Source organism: Canis lupus, chromosome 6, assembly GCF_003254725.2.
Source record: "Canis lupus dingo isolate Sandy chromosome 6, ASM325472v2, whole genome shotgun sequence".
NCBI lineage: Eukaryota > Metazoa > Chordata > Mammalia > Carnivora > Canidae > Canis > Canis lupus.
The window spans coordinates 29936597-29961554 of NC_064248.1; the positions used below are offsets into that span (position 1 = coordinate 29936597).

Below are 24958 nucleotides of genomic sequence, written 5' to 3' on the forward strand. Positions count from 1 at the left end.
GAGCTTTAAGACAGTCTGGCCTCCCCACTCAGGTTCCTTCCTGTGGACCAAAAATTTTTGCCCCTGTCCCCAAAATAATCTGAATATGCTGCGACAGGATGAGCGTTGCATCACATCTACTCATTAATTTATTCAACATAGTTAAGGAGTGCCCACATATTTGCCAGACTCCAGGATGGTGTCCAGTGATTCTCACATCCTGGGATTCACACTATCACCAAGAGTGTACCATCTTGAAAGCGGATCCTTCTGACCCAATCAGATGATGGCAACCCTAGCCAGCATCTTGACTGTGATCTCATGACAGATTCTGAGCCAGCACCACCCAGTCAAGCCACTTCCCAGTTCCTGATGCACAGAAACCATATGGGATAATAAATTATTATTGTCTTAAGTAATTTGTTACACAGCATTAGAGAACTAATATGGTACTCACTGGAATATCACACAATACTTTAAGAGAATGTTTATGAAGGAGCCAGGTGGCTCAGTTGGTTACACATCCAACTTCTTGATTCTGGCTCAAGTCATAATCTCAGGGTCGGGAAGATCCAGCCCCATGTGGGGCATGAGGAGTCGGAATCTGCTTGAGATTCTTTCTTCTTCTCCCTCTGCTTTTCCCTCACCCCACTCTCTCTCTTAAACAAATAAAATCTTAAAAAAAAAAAAAAAGAAGAAGAAGAATGTTTTTGAAAAGTTCTAAGTCCATAAGAACAGACCAATGAAATAATTCCAAACAAAACACAAAATAGGACACATGAAAAGATCATATGAAGCATTTTAAAGACAAGCTCATAATGTTATTCTCATTTCTAAAAGGAGATGAATTCGTGTATGCCATATCTGATGAGCGCTTACTATAAGCCAAATTTTCTCCAAATATTATTTAATTTTCAAGACTATCCCCATTTTTCAGTTGGGGAAACTAAGACTCAGAGAGGTTAACTAGCTTGTTCAAACTAGCCACACAGCTAGTAAGTGGTGGACTTTGACTAGAACCCAAGACTGACTTTCAACTCAGTTTTTCTAGCCACTATGTCTATTACCTACAGATGGAACACAAAGGAGATGCATCAACTATGCTTTTCACAGATTTTACATTTTCTACAAGGAGTAAGTATTCCATTAATAAGCAGGGAAAAATAACAGTTATTGTCTTTATAAGTCAAAATAAAACAAACAAAAAGGGTTCTTTCTTGCAGGAATCCACAGGAGAAAGGAAATATCCATTCTCATTTATTGTGTTTCTCAAAGGGATATCCATTCAGGATGGGATAATTCTTCCTTGTGAGGGTCTCCCTTGGATGCTGTAGGATTTTAGCACCACCACCCCTGTCCACCAGATGCCCATAGCGCATACTGTTAGTGCCTTGCCAGCTACTAAAGGGCCAGCACTTACCTCTCGAGCCAGTGCTGCCAGCTACAAACACCTGTGACCCTCTGCCTGATAACTTTCAGTCTATATGGCGAACACGCCTGGTTCCCACACAAGGAAACCCAGAAGTGCCAGAGCATCGATGCCTCTGGAATCATCCCCCAGTGTTTAACTAGAATTTGGCAGCTCAATTCCCCACCCTACCTTGCCTCTCAGTTGCAGTGACTCTGAAGGTACACATTCTACTCTCCCAAAGTCCCAGGCAGGACTGAGCTCCACTGGTCCAGGCAGTAAGTGGCCTGATACACACTCTTTATCAGCTTCCCTATCTCACTAGCCCTCACCTAACAGTGTTTTCTGTGATCACCTCCCAAAAATATGCCATGCCCTGAGATCCTTGTCTCAGGGGCAGCTTCTGGGGAAATCCAACCAAGGCAGGTCTCCAGGCACATTTACCCTGTAAAAGTTCCTACAACTTCCAAACACTGAGGCTGGAGGGTACAGTACTGTTGCTGCCTGAGACAACATTTAAGTTCCACAGCTGCTTTCTAGTAAAAGACCTCTGGCTCTAAGAAAAGTCCATGGTGATGTCATTTCATGGAGAGCCACCCCTCCCTCCAGCCCCGCCCAAAGTCCTTCAGACATACCCTCTATGCCAGTTGCTCTCCCATTCTCCAGCCATTTCGCCAAGTCCCTATCTATGGTTCAAGAAACAGTGATGATTTTTTAGTGCAAAATAACCACATGGCTTTGGGCTTAGCACCACTCCAGGAAGGAAACAGTCATAATAATAACAACCCAGGAGCTAACATTTATTGAGTGCTTCTTGTATGCCTGAAAGAAGGTAAGACTTTGGGGCACCTGGGTGGCTCAGTGGTTGAGCGTCTGCCTTTGGATCAGGTCATGATCCTGGCATCAAGTCCCACATCAGGCTCCCCGTAAGGGGAGAGCCTATGTCTCTGCCTCTCTCTCTCTGTGTCTCTCATGAGTAAATAAATACTATCTTAAAAAAAAAAAAAAAGAAGGTAAAACGTTACACAATTTTGATTCTCCTCACATGAAGAAATGTGGCTGCTTGGAGGGCAAGAGCAGCTAGAAATAAATTCAAAGTGGGCCAGTTCATTCAAAGATTTAGCAGAAAAAATATATATTACAAAGATTTAGCAGAAAAATATATATATATTTATTGAGCATTTAATAAGCTCCAGACAATGTACTAGGTAGAGGCATTAAACAGAGACCATGTCATCATACAAGTTCCCTCTTCTCCCAGGAGCCACATTCTAATGCAGCAGTGGGTTCAATCAGGATGACTTTGCCCCCCACCCCAGGGACATCTGACAATGTCCAGGAGACATTTTTGGTTGTCATAACTGGGGAGTTGGTAAAGGCTAAGGATGTTGCTAAACACCTTCCAACACACAGGATAGCTCACACAACAAAGAAGTATCTGGCATAAGATGTCAAAAGAATCAAGTTTGGGAGACCCTGGCCTAAGATGTCAAAAATGTAAGAATTATCTGGCCTAAGATGTCAAAAGTGTCAAGGTTGGGAAGGAGGAGAGAGAATGACAAAAAAACAAACCAAGAATTTCTAAAAGTGAAGCCTGAGCTCGTGTCTTCCTCTCAGCTTTGGTTATCGATCTGCAAAATGCTATTTGCATTACATGAGCCCCTGACCAGCATCCACAAATGGAGGCAGGGTCCTTTGTTTTAAAGATTTATTTACTTATTTGAGAGGGGCAGGGGCAGAGGGAGAGAGAGAATCTCCAGCAGAATTCACACTGAGCACAGAGCCCAATGCAGGGCTCCGTCCCACAACCACAAGGTCAGGACCTGAGTCAAAGTCAGAGTTGGATGCCCAACCAACTTTGCCACCCAGGTGCCCCAGGCAGGGTCCTTTCTTAAACCAGGGTGCGCATCACAGAAAGCAAGTCTGAAGGAAGTCAGAGACTAGCTTTCCACCTGCAGCACATTCCACAACTCAGCCTGGGGCTGGGTTTGCCAACTGCTATCTCTGTCAACCCCACCCACCCTCTTCTTGTAAGGAGAGATGCACTGATGAGTCTTTTCAGTCATTTTACACATCTTATCATTTATTTATTCCACCTCATTTCACAAAGGGTTGGAGGCTGCGAAGTAGATATAAACAAACAATCACACATCCCAACCAGGAACAATACGAATTAGAAAAAGGGGCGTGGAGGGTTTTTTTCTAAGGTTGTTGTCTGTTTGGAATCTCTTCTCTGAAGAACTCCTCCTCCAATATGCCAGGTACACAAACACACACCAGCTCAACAGCGGCCCTGTTCCGACCATGAGGCTTGGATGGAGCTGACCCTTCCCAAGGCCAGCAGTCAACACAGGACCCCTGAAGGACCCGTCAGAGCACCATTCCGCCAGGTCAAGGTGATTGATGCACGGATGGTCATGGGACCTGCCAATCACAAACCTCTCCAAGCTTCTTTCTAGCCCCACGGAGAAATACAGGTCTCTCATTCTCTGGGATGGGGAAGCTAAGGACGGTGCTGCATTAGGGCTCCCACCCCAGGGAGGGAGCCTGTCTTAAGATTAAGTCGAAGGAAGCACACAAAATCTAGAGATGGAGAGACAGAGCTCTGAGAACCACTTGCTGAGACCTAGCCATGTCTGAAGGTCAGTGACGTGGCTCACTGAATCCCTTTTTGCTTGCATCAGTTAGGTTTCTGTTGCTGGAACCTGAAAGATCCTGACCTAGTACAGGGCCTGCCCCAAGAGGAAAGGAAAATGGAAACCAGAGGGGATCCCTGGGTGGCTCAGTGGTTTAGCCCCTGCCTTCGGCCCAGGGTGTGATCCTGGAGACCCAGGATCGAGTCCCACGTCGGGCTCCCTGCATGGAGCCTGCTTCTCTCTCTGCCTCTCTCTCTGTGTGTGTGTGTGTGTGTGTCTCATGAATGAATAAATAAAATCTTAAAAAAAAAAAAAAAAGAAAATGGAAACCAGAGAGCAGGAGATGAGGGTCAATGCAGGTTTGAATTTGGTTGGTGCCTGTGGGTAAACTAAGTGAAAAGGGTAGGCAGATCACTGACATCGTTTTCCTTTACCCGCCATGAGAACAATGAAGCTCCTTAGGAGAAACAAAGCTGGGGCACCTGGGTGGCTCAGTGGGTTAAGCGGCTGCCTTCAGCCCAAGTTGTGATCCCCGGGTCCTGGCATCAAGCCCCATGTCAGGCTCCCCACTCAGTGAGAAGCCTGCTTCTCCCTCTCCCTCTGCCCCTCCCCCTGCTCATGCGCTTTTGCTCTCTCTTTCTCCCTCTCAAATAAAATAATTTAAAAAGAAAAAGGAGAAGGAAAGCTATGTCCTAGCACAGGCTTCTCAAAATACAATGGGCTTTGTGGAAGGAAATACCGAGATACCGAGATAATGTCCTCTTTGATTAACATCCTTCAGCAAATGTAAGAACGAGATTCGCAAAGCTGCTATCTAGACTGTTGTGGATGCTGAGGGATTCATCTTTACACGGTTGGTCAACCTGATTCTCTGAGATCAGGAGAAAGGCAGTGTGCTCCCACAATGCACATTTCCGAAGGTTCTCTCCACTTGTGAACACCCCTGGAACTGGTTTCAGAACATTTTAGCCACTAATAAATCTCACCCTGTTTCTGCCTTTTCCGGTTCAGATATAAGCTCACTTGTACCAACTGCGGAAGCTTCTGCTCTCTCTCCCCTACTGAGAGCGGGGGTTCAAGAGAGTTAGGAGCTCCTGTCCTTCAGCCCTGAGAAAGATTGCACTGAGGTGCCTGCAGATGTCAGGGGGCTGTCCTCAAGAGCTTCCCCTGTCCTCACCTCCTGTCTCCATGATTAATGCAAGCTGTTAGGATCGCACGTTACCATCAGGCTGTCACTGCACTGAGAATCTCAAATGGCTCCAACCCAAGTAACAGATTGCTCCAGAGTCTCTGTCCTTACAAAGGAAAAAAAAAAAAGTCGCCGTGCCCCTAAACTTGTCTTGGAGCAGTGACGTTTTGATGAGGCACAGTCTAGCCGTGTCCCGTGGACAAAGGCAGGTTTGTAGCAAAGTATTATCACTGTGACACTGGGGAAGGAAAGATGGGGGGGAGGGTTCGTTTGCTTCTGTTTGTTGTGTTTGGTGGTTTTTGCTGCCCTTGGAACTGGGCCAGTGGTTTAACATGCAGAGTTTCATTTCATCTTCACAGCAATCCAAGATACTAGATAGTAACACCACCATTTCCTATGGCAGGAGGGAGAGGATATGTACTTTGCTCAAGGTCACGGCCTTAGTAAGAGGTAGAACCCACAAATTTGGACTCATGTCTAAAGGACCCCCAAGCCCATGCTCCAGTCTCTGTCTCAGACCCTAGGAGGTGGGTACCACCTTCTGGGAAGAACCCCTGCCCCTGGGGTTCATCCAACCAAAAGTGCCTTCCTTCCCATCAGGGCCATGTGTGAATCACACCATTAAAATATGATATTTGGGGGCACCTGGGTGGCTCAGTCAGTTAGGCATCTGCCTTTGACTTGGGCTGTGATCTCTGGGTCCTGGGATCAAGTCCCAAATTGAACTCCGTGCTCAGCAGAGAGTCTACTTCTCCCTCTGCTCCCCTTCCCTACTCATGCTTGCTTGCTGTCTCTCTTTCAAATAAATAAATAAAATCTTTAAAATATATATGATACCTGGGAGGAATCAACCTTTAGTTGAGTATATATCCCTTATACCAGAGTCCAAATTAGACTAGCTGGATAATTAGAACTCTTAAGAGAGTATTTCTCAAAATATGGCCAAGGACCACCTATGTATGCATCCTCTGGCAGAAGGGTGAGACTGTTAAACAGCTATATGTCCCAGTACCACCCTCAGACTTGCTCTCTCAACATCTTTGCCCTGAGAGAATGAGGCTCAGCTGAAGGACCTTGTAGGTACAAGCGCTTGCAGAGAACCTGTTCTCTGCTGGGCATATGTGAAGGGCCTTGTCATTTCTATCATTTCTGTGAAGCTTCATCAAATATCACCATGAGGGCGGTGGGGGCAGGAGTAGGGAGAGGCGGGTTGAGAAAAGTTGATGGAGAGGGGAAAACATGAGCTGGGCAGATTTAGGGATTCAAATCCCAACACCACCACTTGGATGAGTAACTAGCTCCCTGAGAGTGTTTCCCATAGTCTCCAAGATCCACTTACAGACTATTTGCATCCTACCCCCACCCCAAGTCATACATTAAAGCCCCAACCCCCAAGGTGACTGTATTTGGAAATGGGGAGGGCAAGGAGGTAATAAAAGATAAATGAGACCACAGGACTGGGGCTGTAATCTGGTAGCACTGGTACCCTTTTAAGAAGAAGTAGAAACACCAGCTAATCTCTCCTCCATCACATGAGGACACGGCAAGGGGACAGCTCTCTGCAGGCCAGGATGAGGGTTGTCACTAGGAACCAAAGGGACTAGCGCCTTGATCTTGGACTTCCCAGCCCCCAGGACGGGGAGAAATAGCTTTCTCTAGTTTAAGCCATGGAGTCTGTGGTACTGTGTTCTGGGAGCCTGAGAGGCCTGAGCAGACATGGACTATTAAGTAAAATAAAGAAGGTGCGAAGCTGTTTACAGATGTTAATAAATGCATAGAGTATCTTTGGAAGAATAGACTATAAACCTGTTACAGTGGTTGGCTCTGAGGAGGACAAGACACTGCAGGACCGCGGACACCTATGCTTATTTTGCACCCATTTTTACTGCTTCATTTCTTTTTCCCCATATACATATTGCATCTGTTCCAATAGATAAATATATTAATTTATCAAATGCACTCTATATAAATGGTCAGAAGCCACTGCCCAGAGACCTAGGGAAGCTGTCCTTCTAGGAAATCTCCAGCTACACAATCAATCCCTAAAACTCCAACAAACATGCCATGCAAGGGCAGTGGTGGGCTCACACAGCACAGAGGGCAAGGTTGTGGTCACGAGAGGACCGGCTAATCGTATGAGGGTACCTGGCCGTGTTTTCTGCTCCAGGTTATACTAGTGACCTCAGAAGAGACATCCCTGGGGCATGGAACAAATAAATAAACGCCACTACTTTCCAGCCAGCCCACACTGTGCCAAGGAGCGGGCCAGTCAGCAGGCAGGGGTTATATGGCATCAGCCGTGAGCCCCAACCAGGGGGTTCGCAGAACTGTACACTGGGTCCTATCTTGTGCAGGGGTCTGAGGCCAGAGGGAGCAGCTAAAATCATGTTCAGCGAGCATTACCCACGATGGCTGTTTCTCTGATTGAGCACCAGATGAAGTAACTGGCTTGTGTTTAGGGGCCAAGTTATATGAAAAATGCATATCTTTAAATGCTAGAATCACACTCGGGAGAAGCTCGTGGGAAGTGAGTCTGTCTGAGGCAAAAGCAGACTCATGTCTCCCATCTTCCTTCAGCATATGCTCATTGTGTGGAATGGTGACCAGAAATACCGACATTATTTATGTCCTCTCTCTCTCTCTCCCTCTCTCTCCGGCCCCCCCTCTCCCATTCACTTCTCCACATCCTTGACCTGAGATCACAGAATTGAACCCGCACAGCTTAGAAGCACTTCAACCTGACTCTCCTCCATAGTCAGGTAAGAAAGCGTGGCATTGGACCGGCCTGCTCCTCCTCCAACCATGGAAACTTAGAGAATTGTTATAATCAGATCCCAATTGCTCAAGCATCCCCAGTTTCCTAGCAACCCTCCAAACGCTTTGGTGCAGGGTTGGCAGGAGGATTCCAGGGCTGAGGTGGTGGCTGGTGTGTTCGAGATTGCTGGAGAGCTTCCCCAAACTCTTTTTCAAAGGCCCAACAGCCCCACAAGACGCCTCTTAGCCAGACAAGTGATGTAAGGCAGCACGTCTGCTCAAGAACTTCAGGAGGCTGGGTTCTAAATTCCTTACCCTGGACCTCGGGGCCTCCTGTTCACCAGTCAGCTCCGTCACCCCTCGCTCCAGGCAGCAGCCCCTGTGCCCCAGCAAGTCTCGAGCACCTGCCCCAGCAGGAGTCTGCAAACATGTGCTTCCACATGCACTCCTCTCCTTCCTTACCAACCACATCATCCTCCTTCAGTACATCCCACATTTCCTACCTCAATTTCCTTCCCCCGTGATGACCCCTCCCCACTCACTTAGACCAACCTCTACTGGAGACCTTCATTAAGTTTCATTATTATGCCTCATCAGGGACGCAAGGCGAACACATAGCAGAAGGGCTAAGCCACAGGGAGGGAAAACCATGCAGGGAAGCCAGCCAGGCAGCGTCCAGAAGTTGGGGGAAGTGAGCGGTACTGAAGACGTGGACAGAGAGCTGGAAAAATAAATAACCAGGGGCGAGATCATGCAGAAAGCTAGGTTTGTTTGGACGTATGGAGATTTGTTTCTCTTTTGGAACACTCAGCACCCATCCCCTACTTACTCGGACCAACACCCCAATTTCATTTGGGAGGCTCTCATCTCACTTACTACGTGTGCTCTGGGTGAGACTGTCAATCAAGGTACCTGCCCTGCCCCACCAAGTGTCAAGCTCGTGACTCAACGTGGGCCAATCAGACTCTCCCCTCACACCTTGAATTTAAGGGGCGTGGAGGCAAGAGGAAGAAAAAAGCGATTGATGTCCGCAGCAGAGTTTTGCTAAAACCATGCTGTTAGCTCATGCCACCAGCCCTGGTTAGAGCTGCCCAGGTTCCTACCATCCCAAGCTCTGCTCTTCAGATGTTCCTTCCATTCTAGGAACCATCCCGTGTTCTTGAAAAGAGCCCCTTTGTTGCATGAGTCACACATGGCACTGATTTCTGTTGCTTGTAACCCAATCACCCTAATGTAGACTACTGACTCTAACCCTTGAAGGATGGCAGGAATTAGCCTGCACAGAAAGGAGAGAGAATTAGCAATAGCTTTGGCCTCCACCTCTTTGATTAGGCCATTCTAAGGGGCGTGGCTGATGACTTTAAAATGGGCATAAGGCAAAGTCCCTCTCAACGAGGGCCCGCCTGAAAGCAGAATGGATCGATCACCTTGGGACCTAATGAGCTTACCACCAAAGCAGGTGATGAAGCCGGGCCAGGTTCACATCTGACCAGGAATTATTACACAAAAAGATGTTTTAGTAGATTTATCGGTTTGAAAAACACTGAAATGAACACAAGTGTAAATGGCTTCAGAGCATTTATTCTGAGTCTCTAATGTTACTGAAAGTCTCCAAGAGGCAGGAGAGCATGTAGGTATTTCCAAATTTATTTGGCCAAGAAACTCTCATTTTGCCGAACTTCTCAAAGGACTTGTGTTCAGTAGGACACCCACAGGGATGCACACGGGGATGCACTATTACAAAGACAGATAAACCACTGAGACACAATATAATAGATGTAAAGCATGTAACACAGGCCTAGTCACAGTAGGTTCTCAAAAATTGTAGTGACAGTCTATACTTCATATTTCACTTTGCTCCTTTTCATTTCTGAATAGCAATTCTCCACATTTACTCATAAAATCCTTTTCCTTTCAGACTCTAGCCCTATTGGGCTTCCTTTATTTCCACAGGCATAAAGAAGTATTTTCCTGCCTCAGGACCTTTGCACATTCTGTTTTTTCTGCCTAGAATACCACATTCCTGCACTTTTCACTTGGATGGTTCCTTCTCATTCATTCTTAGGCTTCATTTTAATTGTCACCTCCTCGGTGATGTTAGCCTTATCATTCTTTTTTTTTTAAGATTTTATTTATTTACTCATGAAAGACACACAGAGAGAGACACACAGACATAGGCAGAGGGAGAAGCAGGCTCCCTGGATGGAGCTTGATGCGTGACTCAATCCCAGGACTTGATCCTGGGACTCTGGGATCACACCCTGAGCCAAAGGTAGACGCTCAACTGCTGAGCCACCCAGGTGTCCCTAATCTTTTCATTCTTTATCCTGCCACCTTCCTTGTTTCATCCTATGCATATCACAAAAAATATTTCTTACTTTTTTATCTATTGAGTATAAGAACAGTTTCCTACCACTCATGTGTAGACTCTAGAGGTTGGAGATATGGCTTGTTTTTTTTTTTTTTTTTTGCTCCATTAGCATATTTAACTAGATAATGCAAGACAAAGGTCCATTGAATGAATGTGTAATCCCAAAGTCATTCTCTATATAAAGAATTTTGAACAATAGAATATGCCTCATTTTCAACAGCAGATCTATAAGAATGCATATGCATTCTTCACATTGCCCTTTGTTACATCAACCATGAGTTAAAAAACAAAAACAAACACAGGATATACTATTAAAATACAGTCCTGGATTGGCATGTCTATTAGAAACTAATAGGAATGTAGTTTTGATATGTCATTTTACGGGGGGTATGACTTGATACATGTAAATAGCTTAGAGGACCTAAAAGAACAAAAGGTTTTCATGTGCCTCAAACTGTTCATTCATGGATTCATTCATTCATTAGTTCATTCATTCATTCAATAAAGGTATGCTAATCACCTACTATACATTCAAACACCACTTTAGGCACTACACACTTGAGGCCTTCCCAATCCATCAGTTGGGTTTATATTCCCTCATTTTATATTGCATTGCATTGATCCTCCCTCATTTACAAAAATCATAAGTCCTTTTTCTTAGAGAAAGAGAGAGAGAGCACGCACGCACAGAGGGGCTGGTGGGGAGGGAGAGAGAGAATCTTGAGTAGGCTCCATGCCCAGCACAGAGCCCCCACACAGAGCTCTACGCAGGGCTCAATCCTACAACCCTGAGATTGTGACCTGAAGTCAAGAGTTGGATGCTTAATTGAGCAAGCCACCCAGATGCCCCCAGAATCATAAGTTAAGTCTTTTGAGGGGCAGAAATAGGGGTATAAACATATAGCACATAAGCAGCAGACCTCGCTAATCAATCTCATTACTCATGCCAACTGAGCTAGATTACAGCTTCAAAATCCCTTTCAACACTCCCCTTCAGGCAGCCACTAGTGGTCATGAGCCTTGGCACCCAAAAGGAAGCCTTGGCACCCGAGGTGCCTACTCTGGGTGGAAGAAAGAGCTCCGGCTTTGCAGTCAGACCACAGTGTATTTGAATCCATGTACCAGAAGGATAGTCTGTGCCAGTTTACTCTGATATAGATAATCCTACCCATTTTCTCTTTGTTAAGAGAATTAAATGAAGAGCATACATTTGATACACCTGGCATACAGCAAGTATCCAATAAATGCTATCAGTGCCATTCCTTTTACCCCAAACAAGCCCCATAGAGGGTGGCACATAGAGTGATGGTTTAACAGAAGACTGGCATGAGCAGAAACCTTGCTGAAGCGATCACAGTGGGGCACAAAGACCAGAAAACAAGCAAATGGAATGAAAAACAACTTCCTTCCTGGATCCCCTCTATCCACAACACAATCTATCGCATTTTTCCCCATACTTTTACTAAAAAGTATCCTGGGAGGCAGGAGATGCTCAGAGAGTTTGTGATTGAAAATCCTAAGACTGCATCTTTTTGTTCTTATGTGCTTTTCTTAGCTTGAACTGATTTTGCTCCAGAAGTGAGGATTAGAAGATCTTGTGGCATATTTGGGGCATTTGGGGACTCAGAGTCAAAGTGTAGGTAAATACTTGATCTTAACCATGGATACACCAGGGCTTAGGGCTGGCCATTGGATGACTGCCCAATTACAGGCTATGAAATGAATCTGTAGGTCTGTTGTGATTTTTTTTTCCCTTGTACCCACCATTTCCTCCTTCTGGGTTGTTAAGAATTCCTTTAAAATGTAATAATTAACTGTGGAACATAGCTGCTGGAGATAGAATACTCTGCTTGGCAATACATTTAGATCAATATTGTGATCAAAGCGGGAGGTTATTAAAGTTACTTCGCCCCACCAGAGTTAAGTTGGATATTTTTATTATCCATATCAACACACCATAGTCATTCATTGCATAAATATTAAACACACCCAATTCCTTCCTTAATTTGCTTTCACGCTGATGAAATTGAGAGTCAGTATGGATGGGACATTATGAGGCAATCTAAGATCCAAAGAAGCTGAAAGAAATGGGGGGAAACACTACTGAAAAAAAATCAATTGTGATTAAATTGGTGGACTAGACTCTGAAAGCATTGTCTTTGTGTGACATTTCATAATTTCCAGGTAATGCTGGAATATCTGTTCATGATCTTCTAAACATATGCAACTTTTCTTAGCACATAATTTGGCATCTGCTAAATGGTTATAACAACACTGAAGGTTTAGTCTACAAGAAATAAAACCCCGATGAATTCACAAACAGAAAAATAGTAGCAATGACTTGAAAATGTGCCCAGTATTGTATTTTGACAGCATTCACTTGACTAATTTTTATAAAGCACCTGCCATGCACCAGGCACTGTGCTAGGCAGGGAAGATACAAGTGGGGAACAAGGCAGATGAGGTCCCCAGTACCATGGAGCTGACATTTTGGTGGGGAAGATGCAAAGAAAACAGTAAACAAGATGACTTTGGGTAGTGAGCTATGATGAAGATAAAATGGGGACCTAATAGAAAGGGATGGTGGCAGGAGTTTTTATATAGTGTGAGCTCTTTTCTATAGGGAAGGCTTCCCCAAAGACATAACAGCTTAGCTAAGACCTGAATGACAGGAAGGAGCATGCACTTGCAAAGATCTGGGGACAAGTGTCACAGGCAGATGGAAGAGCAAAAGTCAAGCTCCTAAGGTGGCAGCAATCCTGGCATGTTCAAAGAAGAGAAAAGAACTTGCTGTTATTTAGAATCTTGTAGGCATGTGAAGAGTTTGATTTTTTTTTATTGCAATGGAAAGGAGCAATGGAAACCTCAATTGGTTAGTTGTAAGCAGGTAATGTAATTCATGATGTAATGAAGTTAAGGTGAAGACCTAGATGTCACTATACCCCCAAATTGCCCAATACCCAAATGCAAAGGGAGAAACCAAGAGCACCAGATCTGGAGTTTGGAGATTGGGGTTCTTCTAGTCCTTGCTCTGTCACTTAGCTTAGATGAGTCACAACTAGTTAAGTGGCAGGGTTTCATTAGTTTATTTACCAAATATTTGCTAATTGCCTACTGTATGTTAAGGTGCAAATGTCGGTACCTAATCCCAGACCTCAAAGAGCTCACAGTCTAGTAGGATGAAATCTCAACAGAATGAGCACATTTATGCATAAATTTGGGTATTGTTGGCTAATAGGCTGTAATTCCAGGTGATTTTTGTAAGATTTAAATGAGATCTATGCTTTGAAAACTGTAATATAGAAAAGGTAGCTTTTGCTGACAGAAATTGGCATTCTTTCCATTGCAAGTGACAGAAATCCAACCCAAGCTGATCAAGTTGGAGAGAAATTCATTCTCTTAGGTTACTAAAAATCTCACTTGAAGTGTGGCTGGATCCAGGAATTCAAACAATATCATCAGAACTAAAGTCACTCTCTCCAATCTGCTTTTCTGCATAATAGCTTTATTCCATGGAAGGTTTTCCACCTTGTGGTAACAAGATGGCTTGCAGCAAACTCCAGGAGTATATGCCATCTTCCTTGCAACCCTATCAGTATATTATTTTTCTCACCAGCACAGCAACAAAATTGTGGACCTAGTTCTTACCTGTCCAGTCTTGAACCCATCACTGTGGCCAAAACAATTCTGAAGAAATTCAACTTTGTTAGAATGTTCAACACTATATTATTCCAAAATTTAGAATACACTGTGGGAACAGAATACATTTGTTGGTTTATGACTGAGTCAAAAACTCACCCTTAGGAGGATGAATTAGCTCCACCCAAAATGTAGGTGAGAAATTCCCCTAAAAGAAACATCAAGGGTGCCATTGCCCAAAAATGAGGTAAGTAAAATTTATAGATGATGATTCACTACTGTAGTTAAATATAGGTGACCAGCTAACTAATCTCTGAATTTTCTTCTAGTGCCAAAGTTCTATAAATTCATTCACTCACTTAGCAATTCACATTGAGCACATACTATATGGCAGAAACTATTATAGGCACTGAAGATAGAACAATGAACAAAGTAGATGAAATTTTAGTATGTAAATCATACATGGTACATACATGCATGTTGAAATGAAATGAAATATTCTCATTTACATAGAATTAATAATTATATGACTTAAGATGATGCTAGTATCTATAAAGGAGCTATTAAAGATTTTGGTACCATATCATATGAAGATTTTTATAACTGTATGTATTCATGTAATGCTGTATATATGTATGTAAGTAAAATAGCAATAAATACATGTTTTAAGAAACATGCCAGAATCTGGACCTCTAAGCTGATTAGGGGAAAAAAATGTTCGTAGGGAGCAATTTTTAAAAGCATGTTTATGCAATGTCTTTGTTGGCTGTTATCAAAAATTGTTTGATTGATGACCTTCTTTGACCTTGAATATATGCACTAACATGTTTAAGTGATGCCTCTGAAGAATGAGGCACTTCTTCCATTCCTTGTTATTAAGGTGATCAAGTACCACATGTGCCCTTGCATAACTTCCAATTCATGGGCTCAAAGTAAGTCAATATTTTCTTTAAAATGTCAAGACTATCTGGGGTGCCTGGGTGGCTCAGTGGTTTAACATTGCCTTCAGCCCAGGGCATGATCCTGGAGACCTGGGATTGAGTCCCATGTCGGGCTCCCAGCATGGAGCCTGCTTCTCCCTCTGCCTGTGTCTCTTCCTCTCTCTCTTCCTCTGTGTCTCTCATGAATAAATAAATAAAATCTTTAAAAAATAAATAAAATAAAATAAAATGTCAAGACTATCTGGGGTGCCTGGGTGACTCAGTCAGGCATTGAACTATTGATTTTGGCTCAGGTCATGATCCCAGGCTCATGAGATTGACCCCCACACAGGGTTCTGCATGCAGCATGGAGCCTGCTTGGGATTATCCCTCTCCTTCTGCCCCTCCCCACCTCCACTCGTGCTAAATAAATAAATAAATAAATAAATAAATAAATAAATAAAATCATTTTTTAAAATGTCAAAAATACATTAATATTTCAGAGTTTCATTTGGATTAGAGGTAAGACATCAAACTAAACTAGTGCTGTACCATATCTAGAAAGTCTATCCCTTCCCTTCACAAGTAGTTCATTTTAAGTCCATTTCAGAGAACTGCCAAGTAAACATGTATTTGTGATCAGTTATTGTGTCCTAAATACTCAATAAAAGTTTCAAAACAGTGTTAATCTGTTAAATTTTATCATTATGCCATCAGAAAGAATGAATACCTACCATTTACATTGACATAGATGGAACTGGAGGATATTATGTTGAGTGAAATAAGTCAATCAGAGGCGGGCAATTATCATATGGTTTCAATCATATGTGGAATACAAGAAATAGTGAAAACGATCATAAGGGAAGGGGGGATACTGAGAGGGGAAAAATTAGAGAGGAAGACAAACCATGAGAGACTACAAACTAAAAAACAAACAAAGGGTTGTAGAAGGAGAGGTGGATGGATGGATAGGGTAACTGGATGACGTGCATTAAGGAGGGCACATGATGAGATGAACCCTGGGTGTTATACTATATGTTGGCAAATTGAATTTAAATAAAAAAAATTTTCAGGGATTCCTGCGTGGCTCAGCAGTTAATGCCTGCCTTTGGCCCAGGGCATGATCCTGGAGTCCCGGGATCGAGTCCCATGTCAGGCTCCCTGCATGGAGCCTGCTTCTCCCTCTGCCTGTGTCTCTGCCTGTGTCTCTGCCTCTCTCTCTCTCTCTCTCTCTCTCTCTCTCTCTCTCATGAATAAATAAATAAAATCTTTCAAAATTTTTTTCAAATGTCATTGTATAGCTTAAAAAAACATTTTTCTGGTTCTCAGTTTCATTATTTGTAAGATGTAAAGAATGGACTGAGTATAATCTCTATGAATTCATATATGCATAAATATGCATAAGCATATATACCTATACATGCATACATACACACAGAGCCAAAATCTGTATCCCTAACACCAAGCCCCAGTATTTATTCAACAAATACTTATTCAGTGAGCAAACCATTTAAGAAATAATCAGTAATTCCCCAAACTGCAAATCCTTGTTCTCATTTTCAATTGATTGGAGGGAAAGAGAGAGAGAGAGAGAAAGAGAGAGAGAAATAAGGACAGGGGAATGAGTTTTTCATAAAGCTAACACTTCATTTGATTTAGGGATTGTATTTTATTTCAAGAAATATTTCTTACCAACATGTTCAGTGTTAAAATGTCCATGTCATTTATGAAATGACGGTGATAGTATTTTGTAGTTACTTTTGAATTTCATTTCTTGGCAAAATTGAAAGTACACTATGTTGATCCCCCAGTTCTTCAATTTTTTTACAATTTTTAATCATCTTTGAAACCAAAAGTGGAGTGAACCAAAGGCAAGATAATTCCTGAAGTACCCTCAAGCTCCAAAATTCTAGATTAACTTTTCTTGCTCGGTGGTTTGAATCACGTAACCGGCATCCTGGGAGTGATTCAGCACCATGGACAGATCTCCAAACGTGAGCCCATCTTGGGGATAAAGGGCTGGATTGAAATGAGTAGAATAAAGTGCAGGCTCTGCTTTGAGCACGGCAGTTTTCATGTGAGGACACAACTCCAAGCCTAATACCTAAATTAATGAGTTTAAGTCCCCATTTAATGAAATATTCAGATTATGATTACACTTAGTTTCATTAACTGCATTCTCAGAATAATGTGATGGGGTTTCCTTTTCAACTTGTAATTAACTTTATTGAGAATTCTTATTGGAGTTTTTCAAGCAGCTTCCTAAAACCTCATTATAAATTATTTTAATATATGTATTATGGTTTTAAACTATGTTGCTTAATTTTATATTGGCTGTTATTTTTAAAGGAAGAAAAATTCAGCACTAATCTTGAAGAACAGCAAGCTGATTGAACTGAAAAGATACTCTGAAAAGAATCTATACTCAACTCCTGACAGCTAATTCTGAAGTTTTGGTCTTCCTGTGTCAGATATGGCATTTTAATAGGAAAACAAAAATAATGTGACCCTAACCAAACAAAATCCCCCTTCTCCCCTTATATGATTTGTATAAAACTAATCAGACCTGCAAGAAAGACCTATATTCTTTTTTTAAAAGATTTATTTATTTATTTTAGAGACAGAACTGGGGAAGGGGCAAGGGAAGATAGGGAGAATCATCAAGCAGACTTCCCGCTGAGTGTGGAGCCCACAGTGAAGCTCGATCCCAGGACCCTAAAAGCATGATCTGAGCCAAAATCAAGAATCAACCACTCAACTGAGTGAGCTGCCCAAGTGTGCAAAGACCTATACTCTAAGACTGATAGATCTCCCCTTGATTAAAGGCAAGGAAAATTAGTACATGCTATTTTTCCGCTTTCTTTCACTGTGACTCTTGGAAGTTGTTAGGGCGTATTTCCCTCTCAGAACAAAATAAGAATTTCTCATAAAAACTGTCCTAATCTATTCCCTCTTCTATTATCTATTTATTCCACTGTCCCATAAACTCTAAGAGGATAGTTCCTATTCTTGTCTCATTCATCCTCATATCTCCAAGTCCTCATATACTGCCTTGTTCATAGCAGGATTTTAGTAAGTATCATTTAAATATTGATTGACTCAATGGAAATGTTAATGACAAGAAATCAGACAAATTGGCTAAAATCTGAGTCCTCCAAGACAGAAATAGTGACTTTATCTCAACTGGTCCATTTTCAAAGATAAGCATAATCTAATACAGTCATTCTTAGCAGAAACCAATAAATGAGGAGAAGAAAGAGAAGAAGAGACATAACTGGAGCATCATCCAGCGTAGGTCTTCAGGAAAAGCACAAGAAAGTTCATGAGTAGAATACAAAGCTTAAAGCCAGACAGAGATGGGTTCATGTTTGAACCTACGTATAGGATCTGAACTCCTTACTGAATAAGTCTGTGCTTTGGGCAGGTTACTTAAACTCTCTGAGCCACAGTCTTCTTATCTATAACATGTGGGTGCAATACCTATTTCAATTATTTCATGTGGTTGTTGTGAGAAGCAAAATGCGTGCGTGTGGCAGGTGCAGAACAATCATTATTCTGTTTTATCTTTTACTCCTTTTATATCCACACTAAGTGTCAAAAACACAGTAGGCATGTTGCATCATTTAATCCCAATATATAACTAGAAATGCTCTCCCAAAGAAACTGTGTCCAAAAATAGGTTTTCCCTAGTATGGAAGGAACAGAATTTGGCATCTTTTAAACTAAACCAGACACTGTGATGGGCACCTAGGCTTTCTTTACAAATAGTCCTACAGCTGGTTTGAAGCACTTTGGAAAAGCAATGCAAATCTAATTAGGCAATACCATGTGGCCAGCATTAGTAGCAATTTCTGAAAACAGCCCAGGAGGTGGAATACAGAAAATGGTAAGGTTTTTTTTTTTTTTCTTTTAAGGGCTCTGTTCTTCTGTTGCTTATGCACACACACACACACAGACAAACCCTCTCACACACACCCTCATGCATACATAATCTCATTTTCTGGGTGGAAATACAAGACATGTTTGAGACCATACAAATTCCTATGGGCCTGGTCCACCACTCTAAATAAAATATTAAAATCAATATTCCTAACAGAACAAAAGCTCATGTGTTTCAACGGGAATTGAAGAAAAACATAACACAGGAACAAATGTCTAAGAATGGGACAGCTGCTCCATCAGAGCTATTTCCTTGGGAAGAAATTGACAGATTCTTCAGTTCTCATTTGCATCAAAAACATTAGTAGTAACAAACACACACACACACACACAGATTGTGTTATCAACTGACACACAGAATGAAAACATTTTCACTTTGAAATATCAACTATACAATAAATTTGTGCTGGTGTGTATCATCGTCCCCTCTTTAATGGACCACATTAACACTAATGATCACTCATTTCACTAATAATCATCATAACAACCAACATTTATATGTTACCGGCCATTATGCTAAGTTCATTATATGTGGTAGTGCATTTAATCCTCTCAACAATCTTGTATTTTACTTCTTTTATAGTGTGGGAAACTGAGGTTCAAAAAATTAATTTAATTTTTCCAAGATTACATAGTTATAGGTGACAGAGCAGATACCCAGTTCAGGTATGACTCTCTGCTAAGCATATATCCCCCACTCCCTCATTGTACTACCACAAATTCATATTGGACATGTTTAGTGGTCATCATACACATGTCAGAGACTCATCTATAACACAGAACTCTTGATCTAAAACCACACAAAATTGACTCAAGCCATTGTACTTATCTTTAGTTACAAATATTTGTAACTAATCCAGTCATAGATCCAACCCTAACTTTTATTAACTCTATAATTTACTGACCCATGTACCAAAACCATAATAGTCATAGATCTTCAGATAGAGCAGTTTTAGCGTGCCTGACTGTGGAAAAGAAAGTTTTTGTTTCAGAAACATGAGTGTTGGTACCTGTGGCTTGGTTGAAAAAAGTGAAAGCTTCACATGAGTTAATTACCGAAGTTCCCTCAAAACTCAAAATCCCAACGGTCCTTGCTAACAGGTTCCACTGGGCCTCTTATGGAACTTGAGATTCATCCATCCATGTGTGTGTTTGTTCATTCAACAAACATCCATTGAGCACTGTGTCATTTCGCTGGAGATACAGGGGTGAATAAACACAATCCCTGCCCCCACCCTAACAAAGCTCCAAATGCCAATCCCTACCCCACTTCTCAAGTATGACCTTCTTCAAGAACTTGCCCCATCATAGCCATGAGAGGGGCTAAGACACTCTCCACTCCATCCAACTGATTGAACCAGAGACAGACAGTTGATCCAGGAGAAGCCAGGCCACTGGCTGGTCAGAAACTACATTTTTTTCTCCCTAATTAATATGAACTAAAAGACACAGTGATTAAGTGCATTAAAGGCAAAAGACAGTGATGCTTTATTACTCACACTACCTACTGAAGTCCCAAAAGTACCCTGATTCCTACTCTTTCTGACCCTGGATATTCACCAGAAGATACCCTCATGTGTATCTAATAAAACTCAGGCTATGTAGTCAGATGGACCTGGGTATGAATCCTATTTCTTCTATTAACTAGGACACCGTGGACAGGATCTTGATTTTTAATTTTATGGTGGGTATTTTCAAATATACACAAAGACAGAATGAACCCCCATGTACTTGGCCACCAGCTGCAATAATATTTTCTACTTCTGTTTCCTCTCCCATCCCCTACAATTTTATATCTTCCTGGTGATTTCTAAAGTAAATCTCAGTTATCATGTCAGGTGAGTTTCTCAGGTTCCATGAATCTCAGTTTTCTCCTTCACAAAACAGGAATAATAATACCCCTTCCACGGGCTTTTTCATTTGCTGGACAGAAATGTATGGGGCTGCTGCCGTGAGCCATAATATGCGATGCCACTATAACAATACAAAACATTTGCTCTCATAAAGTTTACATTGTAGACATAAATAATGAGGAAGATAATATCAGAGGGAACAGAAGTTATGAAGAAAATAATGGGAGAAATGGGGAACAGTAGGTGACTTGGGAACAAGAGGAAGACTAGGAAGTCATCTCCCATGCAGTGACTTTGGGGGTAAGATGTCAAAGGGTAGAGGCCTGTGAGCAGGGTTCTGTAGGCAGGAAGCACAGCAAGTACAAAGATCCTGAGGCAGGGATTTGAGCTGGGCTGTTTGAAGGTTGTTTCCAGTGTGAAATGAGCTGAGGCATCCAAAGCTTTAACACAATACATGGCACATAGCAAGTGCTCAATAAAAGTTTAGTTATTATGCCTCCTAAGGAAGGACTCCACAAGATGTATGATGGAGTGTGTTTTGGAAAGAGCTCTCTTTCCTACAGTTCCATTTGATCTTTGGGTTCACCTAGCATATCCTTTATCAACTTCAACTCCTAGCAGGGGAAGACTTCCCCATTCTGCAAACACCTGTACCAGAAGGAGAGGTCTTACAGTGTAGTGATTAAAACACAGACCTTGGGGTCTGACCAGCCCTGTTTAAATCCCCAGTGCCACCATTGAATAGCTGTATGAGCTCTGGAAAAGCCATTTAACTTGAGACTAAGTTTCCCCACCTTTATGAGGTGAAAATAACAGTACCAACCTAATAAGGTTTTGAAGATTCAATGTGTTTCGGGTTTAGAATGCTGTCTATATAAGTAACAGTTAATATTTAACTACCTTACATAGGTTTTATTCTTATGTACCTGCCCTGATTAGGAAGTTCCCCCAATTTTGAAAAGATATTTGGGAATATCCCTCCCAGTGCCTCCAAAAGTCAAGTATATGACATCCAGGTGCCTTGGTAAATATGGATAAATGAATGGAAATCGATTTGGCCCTAGACAAGAGCTGCACGGCATCTTTCATCTGGTTCCTTGTAAGCCCACTTGGGAATGGTCCTGGGGCAGTAGGGAGTGGGCTGAGGCTGGAATGGGAGCCTGGTCTTTCTGATAGATTCTGTGTCCTGAAACATCAAGTCAGTACTTCTCCTCAGTTCGGGGTGAGATCCCACCTGCTCAGCTTATGCTGCTAAATAAATAGAGTAACGTCAACCCAATTCCAAAGAGGGGTTGCATGTTTGCGTGGAATAGGAGGGTACTTTGTCCCAGGAGTTTATGTGAGAGCGCAGTCAGTATAACAATGGGTTCTATTCCAACAGTGACCAGGTGAATAACTTTATGTGGCTGTTTTTATAGCCACTGGGAGACACTTTTTATACCATGGCAATAAAGGCTTTGTAATTGCTACTGACTTATTTAGGATTGTTTTCAGTCTTTACCACATCATTAAACAATACTGCCAACCAAAATTCTACTATCAAGTTTGCAGTACTAAATACAATGTAGCATCCTGGAGTGCATCCTGGAACAGAAAAGGGACCCGAGTGAAGAAACATAGTGAAATCCAAACATTATCAACAGTTTAGCTAAAAATAATGTACTAATGTTGATTTCTTAGTTGTGACAGGTAAACCACATCAGTGTATGATGTTCACATTCAGGAAAAGTGGGTGAAGAGTATACGGAACTCTGGGAGTTATCTTTGCAACCTCTCAGTAAATATAAAATTATTCCCAAACTAAAACTGTATTAAAAAAAAAAAAACGTGCTGTTAACACAGACAAGTTGAGAGACGTTGATCCGGGCTCTCTCCTTGTATCTACGGCACTCACTCCCATCTCCCATCCTTAAGACGAAAGGGAGCCTATATTTACCCTGCACTCCCAGAAAGGATGGGGAGTGTCACTGGCAGGCTGCGAGGCTTGGGTGGGGGAGACAGAAGCACGTTCATAGCACTTGAGGACAAAATGTGCCTTCAAAAGCAAACTATAATTACACAGAAGCCGAGGAGCATTTGCGAAAAATCACTATCTCATCTGAATCTACATCCTGTTCATCAAAGAGGTCGAGGCCCTTTTGATTATCAGACTAAATATTTTTAGGCAATATCACTGAATGCCTGGAAAGAACATGAACAGCTCCAGCTGAAGAAAAATCCGTCTTCAGATAAAAAGGCAAGTCTTGCATATCACAGGAAAAAATCAACCCTAGGAAATTTATAAAGGAAAACTGGCAAAAATTTCCCCCACACTGAAGCTTTCTGTCGCCTCCATTTGCCTTTACCCTAGTCCTTCCCCACTCCCTTCCTTCTAAATGACTTTTTATTCTCTTAGCATTTGACCAAAGTATAATGGAAAACCAGAAAGGGCTCGCACAAGTATTAAGATGAAGAAAGAGAAACAGATGGAGAGGAATATTCTCCTAAAACTATGTCGAGTGGGTTACTGGATAGAGACAAAAGAAATGACATTCAAGTTCTAGGTATTGAATTCCTGGTCAAATCTGGTCACTTGAATGTTTAGTGAAGAATGCCCCAACAATGGCATGATGGGTATATCACAAATGGATACGTCATTCTTTCCATTTTTTTTCTTATTGTAAATCTTCATAGCACCTAGAATGTTCAGGAAAAAGGTTTTATATTCAATAGGTGCATTCTAATTCTGGCACCAAGAGCTGATCTAACTTCTCAGTTGGACTGGATTCCTTCTCTCCTAGTTCTCTATGGGTCAAAATGGGCACCTGCATGGCTTCTTGAACCCCTGATAACTGATAAATACCAATTATCAAGGCCTATCCTCTCAGTGAACTCCCGAAACATTCCTTCTCTTGAATATGTAGATTTTTCCTGTGTCTATAATATATAAATAGCTCTTGTGAATCAATAAAAAAAGATAAAATCATTACAAGGAAGCCTATCGTGACTACCAGGTACTGAACAAGTTACAGAAATTGAACCAATTAATATAAATCTGTAGAAGAGCTGTATGCTTTTTATTTTCAAGATGTTATGAAGAATTCTAGGAGATATGGACTAGATCAACCCAGCAGCAATATATAAAATTAACATCATATTCATGCAAGAATGCAATGTTTGCATGCACCTGGAATTCTCTCCTGTAGTCTACCAGGAATGCTCCGGTCTACTTCTTCCCAGTAGAATATTACAAGACACATTTTTTAATTAGTATAAATATCACTGATTACTGAGAGATTCAGATACAAACTAAAAGCAAGAATCATAAATAAACCCAGTTAGTCCCTCACAGGAGCCTTCTGAATTAGTGCCTGGACACCCATCTCTGAGCAGTAATTTGTTTTCAGTACAACTTTAAACAAAAGTCCCTTATTGAAACAAGATTCATTAATGTTCCTTGCCCTTTTGCCTGATGCAATGATGAAACATGGGTGACTTCAAAGAGTTTGTTATTCCACGTGAGTGCTGATTCAAACATCATCCTAAAGATGGAAACCTCACGAGAAACTTGTTAGCAGTCACCTTATAGAGCCAGGGACTCAACACCATTTCAACTTTGTCTCCTCCATGATCATATTCACTCACATGCAATGGCTGGAACCCACATACATCTAGGTTCAACTTATTTCCCAGTGACATCTGAAAGAGAATGTGCTCATTTCCATGAAAGCCAGAACTGGGCTCAGCAATTGCCATGTCAAAGTTGGTGCAATTTACCGTATCTTTCAGGGCTGTGAGATTTGGTCATAAAACTTCCAATTGCTGATGTATTTTGCTCTAAAATGTGGCTATTTCTCATGCCACCCTACGACCTGGCACATTAATAAATAAGGTTGAATTATTTAATACAATGACACCTAAGACATTCTGTTTGGTAGCCCATTTTCAAACTGTGTAAACATTGACTTTACAAATATACTGCCACATTTTTTCCAAGGCTATGAAAAATCATCACCATGCATGATCAGATAATTTGCTTCACCTATGTCAAATACCACAGATTTATTCCTCTACTCATCCAGCATAAAAATTTGTAGCCAAACAGTCCAAAATGATGATTCAGCAAATAAAACACCAGTGCAACTCTCCTCGTGGAGCTTCAGCAAAGGCAACCCAGACTATAAAATGTGCAATGTTTTTAAGAACCTCCAGCCACAACTAAATGCATCTTTTAAATTGTCTGGCTTTTGTTGTTTTAAACCAAGCCCTCCACATTACTTTAATGGGGGGT

General features: G+C 41.8%; 1 protein-coding gene across 2 annotated transcripts in view; it reads right to left on the reverse strand.

Annotated features, from left to right (window-relative positions):
* SHISA9 (shisa family member 9) overlaps positions 1-24958 on the reverse strand; it is a 287792-nt gene that overhangs the window by 248341 nt on the left and 14493 nt on the right. The gene's annotated exons all lie outside the window — the stretch shown is intronic.